This window comes from Aegilops tauschii, chromosome 3, assembly GCF_002575655.3.
Source record: "Aegilops tauschii subsp. strangulata cultivar AL8/78 chromosome 3, Aet v6.0, whole genome shotgun sequence".
NCBI classification, from domain to species: Eukaryota; Viridiplantae; Streptophyta; class Magnoliopsida; order Poales; family Poaceae; genus Aegilops; species Aegilops tauschii.
Window position 1 is genome coordinate 39342270 of NC_053037.3, and position 14440 is coordinate 39356709.

A 14440-nucleotide genomic window follows, 5' to 3' on the forward strand; every position below is an offset into this window, starting at 1 on the left:
ACTTATGCATAGGGGTTGGCACATGTTTTCTTCTTGACTCTCCGGTAGAAACTTTGGGGCACTCTTTGAAGTTCTTTGTGTTGGTTGAATAGATGAATCTGAGATTGTGTGATGCATATCGTATAATCATACCCACGGATACTTGAGGTGACATTGGAGTATCTAGGTGACATTAGGGTTTTGGTTGATTTGTGTCCTAAGGTGTTATTCTAGTACGAACTCTTGAATAGATCGATCCGAAAGAATAACTTTGAGGTGGTTTCGTACCCTACAATAATCTCTTCGTTTGTTCTCCGCTATTAGTGACTTTGGAGTGACTCTTTGTTGCATGTTGAGGGATAGTTATATGATCCAATTATGTTATTATTGTTGAGAGAACTTGCATTAGTAAAAGTATGAACCCTAGGCCTTGTTTCAACGCATTGCAATACCGTTTGTGCTCACTTTTATCATTAGTTACCTTGCTGTTTTTATATTTTCAGATTACAAAAACCTATATCTATCATCCATATTGCACTTGTATCACCATCTCTTCGCCGAACTAGTGCACCTATATAGTTTACCATTGTATTGGGTGTGTCGGGGACACAAGAGACTCTTTGTTATTTGGTTGCAGGGTTGCTTGAGAGAGACCATCTTCAACCTACGCCTCCCACGGATTGATAAACCTTAGGTCATCCACTTGAGGGAAACTTGCTACTGTCCTACAAACCTCTACACTTGGAGGCCCAACAACGTCTACAAGAAGAAGGTTGCGTAGTAGACATCACTAACTTAGTTGTGTCTTTATCTAAACAGCCCCTAGATTTTATTTACGCGCTCTTTTTTATCTTGCAAATCTATCCAACAACACCTACAAAGTACTTCTAGTTTCATACTTGTTCTAGGCAAAGCGAACGTTAAGCGTGCGTAGACTTGTATCGGTGGTCGATAGAACTTGAGGGAATATTTGTTCTACCTTTAGCTCCTCGTTGGGTTCGACACTCTTACTTATCGAAAGAGGCTACAATTGATCCCCTATACTTGTGGGTTATGCAGACCTTTTTCTCGCGCCGTTGCTGGGGAGTCATAGCGTGGGGTGAATATTCTCGTGTGTGCTTGTTTGCTTTATCACTAAGTAGTTTTTATTTGTTGTTCTATGTTGTTCTCTATCTTTAGTTATGGATATGGAACACGAAATACCAAAATAATTAGGTGTACTTGCTACTCATGGAGATGGGGAACCTCCTAAAACTCTCGATGCTCATTATGTGAAAGATATTATGTACTACTTTAATAATCCTGAGAAAACCCCATTCAATTATGTTATGGGCGACACTTTGGATCAACGTGAATACTTTAGGGATTATCGCTTGACTCAAAAAGGGAAACTATTATGGGATCAAATTTATGTGTTGCATTGGTATGCCCGGCAACTATGCTTGAGATATGATTATACTTGTTGCTCTAGGATGAAGGCTCCACACCTTCCCTTTTCATGTGAATTTAATGATAATGAAACCTTAGCTTCTTATGCTAATGGTATATATGATTACTATGATGTGGAGCAAATAGAAGAGTTCGTTGCTTTTATGGGTGCTTATGAAATTGAATCTTTGTTTAAAGAGTTTGAAGATTTTGATGATTCAGTATATAAACCTGAAAATTTTGCTATACTTAAATATTGCTATGAGAATTATGAATTCAATTCCGATATTGATGATTTTATTTACAGAGTCTCCGCTGTCCAAGAAGATACTAATATTTTGCAGGAGTCTATGGAATAAGAAATTAATGACATTGTGAGCTCATTGGATGAAAAAGATGAGGAGGAGAGCGAAGAACAAAAGGAGGAAGAGCGGATTGATCACCCGTGCCCACCTTCTAATGAGAGTAACTCTTCAACTCATACATTGTTTAATTTCCCTTCGTGCTTACCGAAGGATGAATGCTATGATGATTGTTATGACACTACTAGGAAAAGGGCTATAGATGGAATGGCCACTAATGGCGCACCAGACATGTGGTGCGCCATTGCTATGTAGCAGTGGCGCACCATGTGCTGGTACACTAATGGCGCACCGGACACACGGTGCGCCATTAGTCACAAATTTTATTTTTTTTATTTTTCCAGACATACTAATGGCGCACCAGGCCATAGTGCGCCATTACAAGTTCTAACTAGTAATGGCGCACCAGCAACATAGTGCGCCACTACAATATTTTTTTATTTTTTACTTTTTTGCAAAACTACTAATGGCGCACCTGGGGCAGTGCGCCATGACTAGTTTAAGCTAGTAATGGCGCACTGCTCCCTCGTGCGCCATTAGTGTATATTTCATGGACACTTTTATCTCGATCCCCCTCCATCTCGATCACTATCCCACCTCGCCAGATCTGGTCCCCCTCGCCGCCGAGCACCCCCCGCACCCTCTACCCCGATCCACCGGCCGCCGCCGCCGACCCCCCGCACCCTCCCTCGCTCCAACCGCCGCCGACGACCCACCGCACCCTTCCCCTGCTCCACCGTCGCCGACGACCCACCGCACCCTCCCCCGCTCCACCGCCGCCGACGACCCACCGCACCCTAGCTCCCCTGCTCCACCGCCGCCGACGACCCACCGCACCCTCCCCGGCCCGCTCCACCACCGCCGATGACCCCCCACACCCTCCCCGGCCCGCTCCACCGTCACAAATGAATGCAACTAAAATTGCAAAAAAAACAAATTTGATTATATTTTCAAATAACAAATTTGATGATATTTTCAAATAATAAATTTGATGACATTTTTAAATAATAAATTATTATTGTTTCATATTCATATTCAATTTCTAAAAAATTATTAGATGCAACAAAAAATAATAATAAAAAAATTACTTATGGCGCACCTCTGGCTGGTGCGCCATTGCTACATAAAATTTTTTTTACTAATGGCGCACGCGTTGTGGGTGCGCCATTGCTATGTAAAAAAATCATTCTAATGGCGCACCGCTTCCGGGTGCGCCATTAGTAAGTTTCCCCCCTTAGCTAATTCCTCCCTCTCCCTCGCCAGTCCACCCGCGCGCTCACCGGCCTGACCCACGACGCCGCCGTCCCGACCCCCGCCGCCCCCGCGCTCCCCCACCACTGCAGCTCCCCCGCGCCGCCGCCCCCGCGCCCCCTACCACTGCAGCTCCCCCGCGCCGCCGCCCCCGCGCCCCCGCGCCCCCCACCACTGCAGCTCCCCCGCGCCGCCGCCCCACCTCGTCTTCCACGCGCCAAATCGAGCGGCGGCCAGGTAAATCCCTCCTGACCCGCCGGCGTCCACCTCGACCTCCCTCCTCCCCTCCATTCCCTCCTGACTCCTCCACCTTCCCTTCTCTCTGCAGGATCGGACGAACTCCATCATCGAGCAGAACCGGGGCGAGCTCCAGCCCTACCCACCTGCGTCCAGCGCAGGTATGCTCATCCCCTTCCCGCCCGTCCGGCTGCCGGCGTCCGCCCTCCCTCTCCCCTGTCCCCCATCTCTGATTGGCAGTGGTTATGTTGATGAATATAAGTGGTGGTTATTTCAGTGTTTATTTCAGTGAATATAAGTGGTTATGTTGCAAAATCTTCTACTTTGTAATAAAGCTCAAGTGTTTCCAACACATATTTTATATGAGGTTGCATCTGTGTCAACTGTCGAGTTCAGCTAGAGACAATGGAGTAGACAGAACACAGACATATAGTCAAGCCTCTTGAGAGGCTGGAATGATATCAGTGGCAATTAATTTGGCTTTACTGAAAACCTTACTGAAACTAAATTCAGTTAGTTGGGTCATCTTCCACTTGAGAGGCTGGAATGATATCAGTGGCAATTATTTCCTATGATATGATGCAGCAGTAGTAGTAGTATATTGTGCTTAGGGCATGAATCATATGCAGCAGTAGTAGTAGTATTTTGTGATGTAGCAGAATATCTTGTTTCAAATATAGCCTATGCATGTCTTGTTTTCTGGTTATGGATATTGTATAGTACTGCATATCTTGTTTTTTTGTAATATAATGCTTACCAAAGGCACATAAACTACCAAAACTGAAAGAAATTGGAGTGTTGAAGATATGCTAGTAGAGGACCATATGGTCTGTGGCCTTTTCATCCATATGAAAGTAGAGGCACATTGTGGTGCTAGTTTGCTGCGTTTTGTCTCCGACCATCGTGTCGTGATGATTTTGCAGGTACCCCGAGAGGCCCTTGAGTTTGCCGGAATGTCGATTAACTTCCGTTCCGGCAAATTCGGGTACTCCATATGGCCTATTTTCAGCAAAGGTCATGCTGAAATTTTCCGTGAATTTTAGCATGACTTTGCTAAAAATAGGACATATGGGGCACTTCCGACTAATGCATGGGCCGGGGTATCTTAGTACTTAATTAAGTAGGATCAATTGCCTCTTGTGTTATACATATAGAAGTGTGATATCTACTCATAGTTATTACTAATGCCAGTTGCTCGTCATCGATAAACCCTAATCTGGTAGGATGACCTACTAAAAAAGCCCATACCACATATTCTATTTGGATGGGTGTGTTTTCACCACACTGTGGATTATCTTATTGGACCCAACAGAGATGATGTAGTTTTGAATTATGAACATAGGAAATGTCGTCATCGGACGACGAAAGTCTCTCGGGGGAGTGCGACTGGTGCCACGACGGTCGAGGTCTGTGCGACAGGCCTCACCTGGACGATGATCGGCGCTTCAGCATTAAGCTCGAGGAGACCTTCGAAGTTGAAACGGTACGCAACGACGACAAGTGTTTTTTTCATAATTAAGCATGACTTCAACTATTCCAACGTGTAATTTCATCTTTTACAATTCGAGTATAGTTTATCCCATGCCATGCAAGACGCTATGTCTTGGAGAGGATGGATTTTGAAGATCATGAAAATTTTGAAACGAAGAAAATTCACCTAATGACACATCATGATGTGGATTTTGAAGTAAATCTGTATAATGCTGAGAGCGTAACCCATTTTGGTTGCAAAAATTGGGAAGCATTTTGCAAGATGTATGGTTTTGATGAGGGTATGCTTGTCACCATGGATCTTGGTGATCCTGGCATCGACCAAGACAATATGGACATTTGGGTCCTTGTTGATACGCCTCCAGTTCTACCGCTATGTGAGTTTGTCAAACATAGTTAATTATTAACTAATCTATATTGTTTATTTCAAAATAGTTGACAACTTATTTCCATTGACAGCTTATTTTGATTGTTCAAAAAATGTGCGGAAAATGGTAGACAAAACCCAATACACCGATGGCTCCGAGTTAACTTATCAGGAGAAAAATCATCTGGTCGGATTTTGTACTGATCTTGAGAATTACAATATCTACAATCAAACTCCTCAACATTATGGTCAATACGTGCCACTAGTGCACGTGTTGAACTACGGTAACTACCATGGAGATACCCTGGTAAGATATTTTACTATTATGACATCCGTGCATCTTTTGCATACTTCTAAAACTAGTACATCATTGCTAACTATGAAGTTATTACTATGTTTTTCAACAGAGAATCCCAGAGGATTGTGTGCCTCATTTGATGTATCAGAATGGCAGCCTTCAAGTTTTGAACTTATATCCAGGTCATCCTACGAATCTCAACTGTCCATACCGGATTTCTAGAAGAACTGGAGACATGCTAATCAGAGAATGGAAAAATGTATGGACAGTCGTAAGGAGGTTCTTGGAAGCAACAGGAAGCACCGCGCAAGAATTGGAAACAGGATGATCTCCATTCTCAATAATGGAGAGTCAGGGTCTATATTGTTTTATGCTATTTTACCTTAAATAGGGTATTTTAGGTCCTTAATAACGAGTAGAAGTTGTATGATGATGACTAGTAGGACTTGTTAGGATTAGTATTACTTTCGACAAACTCGCTACTCGCGGTCTCGAGACTTGTAATGTTCTATCTTTGTTCGGTCTTTTGAATTCAGAGACTTATATGATGAATTGTATTCGGAGACTAATCTTCTATTGTATTCGATGAATCTGCTGTTGCTGTGTGGTGCTGTTTATATTCTGTCCAATAATATATTTTGTAATCTGTGCAAATATTAGAAAAGAAAAAAATCCCTAATATACATACTAATGGCGCATCGCCCAAATGTGCGCCATTAGTATGCCAAAGGATACTAATGGCGCATCACCCAGCAGTGCGCCATTAGTATGGCAAAGCACATGCCCACTGGGAGGCATACTAATTGCGCACCGTGGCCTATACTAATGGCGCACTGCCTGGTGCGCCATTAGTATACCAGATACAAATGGCGCACCAGTGGTGCGCCATTAGTAAAAAATACTAGTGGCGTGGTGCTAGTGGCGCACCAGTAGTGCACCATTAGTAGGCAAAACTGGTGCGCCACTAGTAAGCCTTTTTCTAGTAGTGTGATCCCGTTGATTCTTTTGAAATATGCCTTTTTTATGATGCTTGCTATGCTTGTGGCCAAGATGCCAATATGAATTATGCTTATGGAGATGAACTTGCTATAGTTCCTTATGTTAAACATGAAATTGTTGCTATTGCACCCACGCATGATTGTCCTATTATCTTTTTGAATTCTCCCGACTACACTATATCGGAGAAGTCTACCCTTATTAAGGATTATATTTATGGGTTACCTTTTACCGTTGCACATGATGATTTTGATGAATATAATATGCATGAGCTTGCTGCTCCTACTTGCAATTATTATAAGAGAGGAACTATATCTCCACCTCTCTATGTTTCCCACGCGATAAAATTGCAAGAAACTGTTTATACTATGGATTGGCCTTTACTATGTGTGCATGAATTGTTCTTTTATGACATGCCGATGCATAGGAAGAGAGTTAGACTTCGTTGTTGCATGGTATATGTTAATTTGTGCTCACTACTAAATCACAAATCATTGTTAATTAAAATTGGCTTTGATATACCTTGGGATCCGGGTGGATCCATTACTTGAGCACTATATGCTTAGCTTAATGGCTTTAAAGAAAGCACTGCCAGGGAGACAACCCAGAAGTTTTAGAGAGTCATTTATTTCTTTTGTGTGCTATTATAAAGTTTAAAAATGAAAATAATGTGCCAAGGTTTGCCTTTAGGATGTTTACATTGCTTGTTGGTTTGTGCGGTGTAGAACAGAAACTATGCCTGTAGTGCAAAATTTTACATTTTTTACTGGAACGTCAAACGGTTCTGAAACTTTTTGCACTGTCTTTCTATACAAATTTTTTATGTTTCCTAATTTTGGCAGAATTTTTGGAGTACCATAAGTATGTTGAATGTTCAGATTACTACGGACTGTCCTGTTTAAGACAGATTCGGTTTTTGATGCATAGTTTGCTTGTTTTGATTAAACTATCGATTCCTATAAGTGGATGAAGCCATGGAAAAGTTATATTACAGTAGCTATAATGCAAAAACAAAATATGAATTGGTTTGCAACAGTACTTAGAGTAGTGATTTGCTTTATTATACTAACGGATCTTACCGAGCTTTCTGTTGAGTTTTGTGTGGATGAAGTGTTCAAAGATCGAGGAGGTCTCGATATGAGGATAAGGAGGAGAGGCAAGAGCTCAAGATTGGGGATGCCCAAGGCACCCCAAGTAAATATTCAAGGAGACTCAAGTGTCTAAGCTTGGGGATGCCCCGGAAGGCATCCTATCTTTCTTCAAAGAGTATCGGTATGTTTTCGGATTCGTTTCGTTCTATGTGCAAATCTTGGAGCGTCTTTTGCATTTATTTTTCCCTTTTTATTTTATGCACCATGCTGGTATGAGATAGTCCATGGTTGATTTATAGAATTCTCATTGCACTTCACTTATATCTTTTGAGTATGGCTTTATAGAATGCTTCATGTGCTTCACTTATATCATTTGAAGTTTAGATTGCGTGTTTCACTTCACATAGAAAACCGCCATTTGTAGAATGCTCTTTTGCTTCACTTATATTTGTTAGAGCATGGGCATATCTTTTGTAGAAAGAATTAAACTCTCTTGCTTCACTTATATCTATTTAGAGAGTTGACAGGAACTGGTCATTCACATGGTTAGTCATAAAATCCTACATAAAACTTGTAGATCACTGAATATGATATGTTTGATTCCTTGCAATAGTTTTGCGATATAAAGATGGTGATATTAGAGTCATGCTAGTGGGTAGTTGTGGATTGTAGAAATACTTGTGTTGAAGTTTGTGATTCCCGTAGCATGCATGTATGGTGAACCGTTATGTAACGAAGTTGGAGCATGAGGTATTTATTGATTGTCTTCCTTATGAGTGGCGGTCGGGGACGAGCGATGGTCTTTTCCTACCAATCTATCACCCTAGGAGCATGCACGTAGTACTTTGTTTTAACGACTAATAGATTTTTGCAATAAGTATGTGAGTTCTTTATGACTAATGTTGAGTCCATGGATTATACGCACTCTCACCCTTCCATCATTGCTAGCCTCTTCAGTACCGTGCATTGCCCTTTCTCCCCTCGAGAGTTGGTGCAAATTTCGCCGGTGCATCCAAACCCCGTGATATGATACACTCTATCACACATAAGCATCCTTATATCTTCCTCAAAACAGCCACCATACCTACCTATTATGGCATTTCTATAGCCATTCCGAGATATATTGCCATGCAACTTCCATCATCATCATATACATGACTTGAGCATTTATTGTCATATTGCTTTGCATGATCGTAAGATAGCTAGCATGATGTTTTCATGGCTTGTCCGTTTTTTGATGTCATTGCTATGCTAGATCATTGCACATCCCGGTACACCGCCGGAGGCATTCATATAGAGTCATATACTTTGTTCTAGATATCGAGTTGTAATATTGAGTTGTAAGTAGATAAAAGTGTGATGATCATCATTATTAGAACATTGTCCCATGTGAGGTTATCAAAATAGAAGTGGCCAAAGAAGCCCCCCCCCCAAAAAAAAGAGAGAGGCCAAAGAAGCCTACAAAAAAAGAAAAAGAAAACAAAAAAAGTGAGAAGGGACAATGTTACTATCCTTTTACCACACTTGTGCTTCAGAGTAGCACCATGTTCTTCATGATAGAGAGTCTCTTATTTTGTCACTTTCATATACTAGTGGGAATTTTTCATTATAGAACTTGGCTTGTATATTCCAACGATGGGCTTCCTCATATGCCCTAGGTCTTCATGAGCAAGCAAGTTGGATGCACACCCACTTAGTTTCAGTTTGAGATTTCATACACTTATAGCTCTAGTGCATCCGTTGCATGGTAATCCCTACTCCTCGCATTGACATCAATTGATGGGCATCTCCATAGCCCGTTGATTAGCCGCGTCAATGTGAGATTTTCTCCTTTTTGTCTTCTCCACACAACCTCCACCATCATATTCTATTCCACCTATAGTGCTATGTCCATGGCTCACGCTCATGTATTGCGTGAAAGTTGAAAAGGTTTGAGAACATCAAAAGTATGAAACAATTGCTTGGCTTGTCATCGGGGTTGTGCATGATTTGAATATTTTGTGTGGTGAACATGGAGCATAGCCAAACTATATGATTTTGTAGGGATAACTTTCTTTGGCCATGTTATTTTCAAAAGACATGATTGCTTTATTAGTATGCTTGAAGTATTGTTGTCTTAATGTCAAAAGATAGACTATTGCTTTGAATCACTCGTGCCTTAATATTCATGCCATGATTATATTACATGATCAAGATTATGCTAGGTAGCATTCCACATCAAAAATTATCTTTTTATCATTTACCTACTCGAGGACGAGCAGGAATTAAGCTTGGGGATGCTGATACGTCTCCGTCGTATCTATAATTTTTGATTATTCGATGCCAATATTATACAACTTTCATATACTTTTGGCAACTTTTTGTACTATTTTTGGGACTAACTTATTGATCCAGTGCCCAGTGCCAGTTCCTGTTTGTTGCATGTTTTTTTGTTTCGCAGAAAATCCATATCAAACAGAGTCCAAACGGGATAAAAACTGACGGAGATTTTTTTTGGAATATATGTGAATTTTGGGAAGTGGAATCAACGCGAGACGATGCCCGAGGGGGGCACGAGGCAGGGGGGCGCGCCCCTGACCCTCGTGGACACCCCGTAAGGCGGTTGTTACCCTTCTTTCGCCACAAGAAAGCTAATATCCGGATAAAAATCGTGTTCAAATTTCAATCCAATCGGAGGATCTTCGGGAATATAAGAAACGGTGAAAGGCCAGATCTGGGAGCGCAGAAACAGAGAGAGACAGAGAGACAGATCCAATCTCGGAGGGGCTCTCGCCCCTCCCACGCCATGGAGACCATGGACCAGAGGGGAAACCATTATCCCATCTAGGGAGAAGGTCAAGGAAGAAGAAGAAGGGGGCTCTCCCCCCTCGCTTCCGGTGGCACCGGAGTGCCGCCGGGGCCATCATCGTCACCGCAATCTACACCAACAACTTCACTGCCGTCATCACCAACTCTTCCCCCCTCTATGCAGCGGTGTAACCCCTCTTTTACCCGCTATAATCTCTACTTAAACATGGTGCTCAACGCTATATATTATTTCCCAATGATGTATGGCTATCCTATGATGTTTGAGTAGATCCGTTTTGTCCTATGGGTTAATTGATGATCGTGATTGGTTTGAGTTGCATGATTTATTATTGGTGCTGTCCTATGGTGCTCTCCGTGTCGCGCAAGCATGAGGGATTCCCGCTGTAGGGTTTGCAAGATGTTCATGGTTTGCTTATTGTCTGTGTTGCGTGAGTGACTGAAACACAAACACGGATAAGTGGGTCATGGTGTATGGGAATAAAGAGGACTTGATACTTTAATGTTATGGTTGGGTTTTACCTTAATGATCTTTAGTAGTTCCGGATGCTTGCTAAGAGTTCCAATCATAAGTGCATATGATCCAAGAAGAGAAAGTATGTTAGCTTATGTCTCTCCCTCAAAAAAATTGCAATAATGATTATCGGTCTAGTTATCGATTGCCTAGGGACAAATAACTTTCTCGTGACAAAAAGCTCTTTACTAAAACTAACTTAGTTGTGTCTTTATCTAAACATCCCCTAGTTTTTATTTACGCGCTCTTTTTTAGCTTGCAAATCTATCCAACAACACCTACAAAGTACTTCTAGTTTCATACTTGTTCTAGGTAAAGCGAACATTAAGCGTGCGTAGTGTTGTATCGGTGGTCGATAGAACTTGCAGGAATATTTGTTCTACCTTTAGCTCCTCGTTGGCTTCGACACTCTTACTTATCAAAAGAGGCTACAATTGATCCCCTATACTTGTGGGTTATTAAGACCTTTTTCTGGCGCCGTTGCCGGGGAGTCATAGCGTGGGGTGAATATTCTCATGTGTGCTTGTTTGCTTTATCACTAAGTAGTTTTTATTTATTGTTCTATGTTGTTCTCTATCTTTAGTTATGGATATGGAACACGAAATACTAAAAAAATTAGGTGCTTTCTACTCATGGAGATGGGGAACCTCCTAAAACCCTCGATGCTCATTATGTGAAAGATATTATGTACTACTTTAATAATCTTGAGAAAACCCCATTCAATTATGTTATGGGAGACACATTGTCTTAGCCGTGTGCGGTGCCCCCGTCCACCGTTTACTCCCTCTGTCATATTTTCATAGTGCTTAGGCGAAGCCCTGCGGAGATCGCATCACCATCACCGTCACCACGCCGTCGTGCTGCCGGAACTCATGTACTACCTCGCCGCCTTGCTGGATCAAGAAGGCGGAGGACATCACCGAGCTGAACGTGTGCAGAACGCGGAGGTTCCGTGCATTCGGTACTTGATCGGTTGGAGTGCGAAGAAGTTCGACTACATCAACCGAGTTGTTAAACGCTTCCGCTTATGGTCTACGAGGGTACATAGACACACCCTCCCCCTCTCATTGCTATGCATCTCCATGGATACCTCTTGCGTGTGCGTAGAATTTTTTTGTTTTCCATACAACGTTTCCCAACAATTTTTTTCTCTCGTTGCAACACACGGGCATATAATCTTCCACCAAATAAACCGGCTAGCATCAACTACAAGATGTAACAAACACTACTAGTCACCCACAGGTACCAATCTGAGGTTTTGATACAAAGATTGAACGCAAGAGATGAACTAGGGTTTGAGATGAGATGGTGTTGTTCGCCTCCCAAAGATGAGAGGGTTGTTGGTGATGACGATGGCTTCGATTTCCTCCTCCGGGAGGGAAGTTCCCCCGGCAGAATCGCTCCGCCAGATGGCAAAAGTGCTCCTGCCCAAGTTCCGCCTCGAGGCGGCGGCGCTCTGTCCAAAAAGTCTTCTCTTTATTTTTTAGGTCAAAAGACCTTATATACCAGAAGATGAGCACCAGAGGTGGGCCTGGGTGCCCACTACCCACCAGGGCGCGCCTGGGGGCCTGGCATGCCCTGGTGCCTTGTGGCCACCTGGTAGCCCCCCTCTGGTAGTTTTTCTCTGCAATATTTATTATATATTCCAAAATAATTCTCCGTAAAATTTCAGCTCATTTGGAAATGTGCAAAATAGGAATCTCTGACATAGCTTTTTCAGGTCCAGAATTTCAGGTGCTGGTATTCTCCCTCTTTGTGTAAACCTTGCATATTATGAAAGAAAAGGCATTACAATAACTCCATAAAGTGTTATAATGAATAAAAAAATATAAATAACAGTAGGAAAACATGATGCAAAATGAATGTATCAGACTGCTCCTTCCCTTTTTTTGTCCCTTTTTTTGTTTTTCATTGCATCTTAGGGTTTTGTTGTTCAAGGTAGGAAGATCAAGAACTCGGGATTAGAGTGGCATAAGATAGGTGTATATAGATCTCTTTTTTGTGTGATAGTGTTTAGATCCACCGCAATTCTAAGATCACAATAACATAGAGAGCAGGTGAATGTTTTATTGTCGGGGGGATGTCTGAAACCTATTGTAAGTCCACACTCGACTAGCAACTAGCTCATTGTAGTTGTAGTTCCCTAGTTGCAAGTCCACCGCTGACTAGCAACTAGGAGTTTTGTAGTTGTAGTTTCCCTAGTTGTAAGTCAACCATCGACTCACATCTCGCCTTATTGTAGTTGTAGTTACCCTAGTTGTAAGTGCACCCTCGATTCACAACTAGGGGCTTTTGTTGTTGTAAGTGCCCCAGTTGCAACTGCACGTCTACTCGCAACTGGGTTTGTAATAGTGTAGTTGTAGGTGCCCTAGTTGTGCATTTAAATAGTGGTAACTACTAACTCGCCTGCTTTTTTTATGCTTGTTGGCCACATGTTTTACAATTCGTGATTGTTAGGAGTTGTAATAGGTTTAAATTTTATTATCAGCTACCTGCATGTAGAAGTATTTTGCTACCATTTCAGAAGTTGTGAATGTTTGTTTGTTTATTTGTGGATTTAGACGGCATCAACTATACTAGTGTTGTTGTGTATCCAATTCGTTTCATCTGCATTTGTGGTACCTGCGTCACAAATAGGTTATTTTGGTTTAGACTTTGCGTTTGATACACGACTCGTCAAATGGTCGGGTTAATTTACGCAGCAACTGGTCTTAATGTATGTCCCAATTTTTTGCATAACCACTACATATGAACTTACCGGAAGTAGGTAACTCTGGTCATTGTTCACTTTAGATGGAGTCGGAACAGTGGCAATCATGCATTTGAGCCATAGGAGCATGTAGAGTAAACCCCACTGCACAAGTGGCCATAGCCGTACCATTGATGAAGGCAGGTCAAGACGTTAAGTGCGACCAAAAACATGTGAGTCGATCTAACTGATACTTGCTGTTTAGGGTATGAAAACACTGGTAATAAATTTCGCTGTGTTTTTATTCCCATAGTAAAACTTAAAAGCATTTTTTTCTTACAACCCACCTTTATTTATTTTTTTCAATTTCTGCAGTTCAGTGGGAGTTATGAGAGAAAGGGAAGAAGGACCATTGGAAAGAATTTTAACATTTCGAAAAATTGAAGGCCACACACATTTTGTAAACTTAATTTTAGCTTTGTAAATATTCCTTCAAAATTATTTTCAGGGGTGGTTACAGACGCCCAGTCACTAGCCGGTCAGAACAATGGCTCATGGCGTCGGTTTATTGACAATCTTAACACTCTAGAATTCGAAGCAGTAGTTGAGTAGATTGTGTTGTTGTTAAGCAAATGGGATGTGGTGTTGCATCATGATTCATGCTTGCCTTTGACGCTCTTGGTTCATATGTCCTTTGAGTGATTAAAGATTATTTTTCTATTGATTCTAGTAGTAGTTGATGTATTATATGGCTGTTCATGTTGTAGTAAAGATTGGAATTTGATCACGCGTTGTGTGCTATGTAGGAATGAAATTGTATGTTAGGAGAGCCATTAGTCAATTATATGTTGAAATAAAGCCGAGTCAATTCTTTCTCAGCCTAGCAAACACTCAAATATTGCAGACCGGGAAGGGGTTTGGAGGGAAAAGGG